The sequence below is a fragment of the Arachis ipaensis genome, chromosome B7, assembly GCF_059453495.1.
Source record: "Arachis ipaensis isolate K30076 ecotype BB chromosome B7, ASM5945349v1, whole genome shotgun sequence".
In the NCBI taxonomy this organism is placed as follows: Eukaryota; Viridiplantae; Streptophyta; class Magnoliopsida; order Fabales; family Fabaceae; genus Arachis; species Arachis ipaensis.
Window position 1 is genome coordinate 7,356,460 of NC_142442.1, and position 2,803 is coordinate 7,359,262.

The 2,803-nt window shown below is 35.2% G+C and overlaps 1 pseudogene; it reads left to right on the top strand.

The window, feature by feature from the left end:
- The first annotated feature begins 321 nt into the window (after nucleotides 1–321).
- Nucleotides 322–2,111, top strand: LOC107606711 (uncharacterized; annotated as a pseudogene).
- Nucleotides 2,112–2,803: the final 692 nt, after the last annotated feature.

Sequence of the window (2,803 nt, forward strand, 5' to 3'; positions counted from 1 at the left end):
TCGAGATCGTCCCTGAAGTTGATTTCCGGTACTCATAGTGGTCCTTCCGGTGAATTTCGTCCAGCTGTGGCAATCGAAAAGCTGACCTGACGTCGTTGGTGACACGTTAGCAGCGCAACGGCTAGCTGACGTGGCGCAGTAAAAATTTTGGACTCAATTTGGTCCCTAATTTTAGGTTAAAAATCCTAACCCCCAATTGACTCTCTTCTCCTTTCTTCTCCATTGCACACGCTGTTCTCCTCTACTCTCCGTCACACTCTTCACTCTTCATTTCTCCCTTCGATCGTCATCTTTCTCTGCGTCTATTGGATTCCGTAAACGATGATGTCCCCGAACAAATTCTCAGTGGATCGAGGCTCTCCTCCTCAACCTCAAAAGGTAAAATTGTATCTCAAGAGAAAAACCTAAAATTTTCCCCATTTCTCTAATATTTTGCTTTTGGATATGCACATTATTAAACGATTATTTCTAATTTGTGGCAATATTTATTATTATTGGGTTTTATCATGTGACAATGGAATAGGAGATTTCTGCTTTATGGTGTTTTTTAGTGCGTCAATGTTTTAGCATTTGATTGTAGTCGTTATCTTAATGTTTCAGTTGTTTTAAGAACTCGATTGTAGCCACTGGTTCAAACTTTTTATGATGATTATTCCTACCTTACCATGCTATCTAATATGTACTAGATTAGTTTGATTTGTGTTTGTAGTTGGCTCAGTGCTAGTATGTTATTGTGACACATTGACACAGTAGACAAGATAATATTAAGAATCAATGTGGATTGTGGACAAATTTGGTGTATCATTTATTGTAGGAAAGACATGACTATATAGTTTTATGTGACTTATCATTTAATAATGATAATATAAGAAAGTCTTGGGTGGTCTGGTCTTGGGAGAACAAGATAGTGGATGCTAGATTAAGAAGATTATATTGGATGTTTGGTAGGAAAATATTTAAAAATGGGCGGTTCTAACTTGTAGACAAAATTAGTAAGAAGAGCTTGGATTTAGATGGTGTGTTTCAGTGTTTGTGGATATGGTTTCTGGTAAGATACAAAGATATTGTTTGATTTGTGTAGTTGATGTGGTGCAGAAGGGAAAAGCTTTATTGTACTCAGGAATTTCTAAGTCTCGTGACATTCTACTATGCCATACTGATTAGTGACTGGGTTTGTTCTTAGCGTGCTGATGATAATCTTCCATTTGTAGACAAACACCATTGCAAATTATTCATGTTGCTGCAAATTTCATGAGGATATGGTCAATATACTCCATGTATCGCTACTTAACCCAAAGTGGAGCTTCGGTTGTTTTTTTCTTGTTTGCCTGCATAGCTCCTGCAGCAATTCTCTTTTTGATTTTGCAAAAGCCTTGGAAGGGCAGGCCACTTTCTAATACACAGGTAAATTTAACTGTTTTTATCTTAGGGCAGAGTGCTATATACAAACCAATATATTCATATCCAAAGGTTTTAGTGATATGAACAGTCCTTGACTAGTACCATTTGTTTTTCAGGTTGTGTCATCCATAATAAATGGTGCTATAACAGCACTTATTTTGTCTTGCGGAGAAAGGGACTGAGATCATGTGGACCAGTTAGGTTGGTTTTAGTATGCTTGTAGAAAATTTTAGTTTGTAAGATTAGTGTGCCATATTATTAATCTTTAACTATGTCTTTTTACCCATGTAGCATCTTGAATGAAATTCATTCGCATAGAATCCTGATAACTGATTTACAGTTTGTCATTGACCAATTGTTATCAGTTGCCATCATTATATAGTTATTTCTTCATTATATTAGTATTGCGCATGTTGAGTGATGCTTGAAATCAAATTTTTAATTTTTTATTTATGAACTTAACATAGTTATTCTCTTTCTTACTAATTCAGAGCAATACTGTCTGAGTATTCTGGTGCTATCATTGGGATACTATTTGCACTGTTATATGGGAGGAGAAACAATTTGAGGAAAAAGGTGAAACTTTCATATTGTAACATTCATAGATATCATACAAATGTATCCTCATGATGCTTCCAAATGATCGTGGGTTGTTGGAACTCTTAGCTGCGTTGCTAGTGTTAGCCATAACGTGTGGTTTTCGAAGATGAAGAAGACAGTGAAGACTCACCTCTTGTGTGACGGAGAGTAGAGAAGAACAGTGTGTGCGATAGAAAAGAAAGGAGAAGAGAGTCAATTGGGGGTTAGGATTTTTAACCTAAAATTAAGAACCAAATTGAGTCTAAAATGTTTACTGCGCCACGTCAGCTAGCTGTTGCGCTGCTAACGTGTCACCAACGACGCCAGGTCAGCTTTCCGGTTGCGCCAGCTAGACGAAATTCTCCGGAAGGACCACTATGAGTACCGGAGATCAACTTCAGAGACGATTACGACTAATTTTTAACTTCAGGAATTACTTTGAGGTTCGAGGGTAACTTCAGGGACTACTTTGATGCTTACCTCGAAAAATAATCAAATCAAGATTTTAGATCTTTTAAGTTGCATTTATTGCAAGCCATGATAGTTAACAATTTAAATACAATTACCCAATACACTCACTTACCTTCAAGACAAATAAACAGTTTTTACAGTTATTAACTGTCAAAAATAATTATTATTTCATTAGAGTTTTTTTTTATGATCACTAAATTATATATAAAAATGTATTTATACGTATTTTTACTGTTACTAATTAGAATAAAAATAAAATATTAAAAGGCATTTTTAATATTATGGCCTAATAATTATTCACCATCGATTCAATATAATTAAGAGTTCGTTTGGGAAATTCTAAAATTTATTT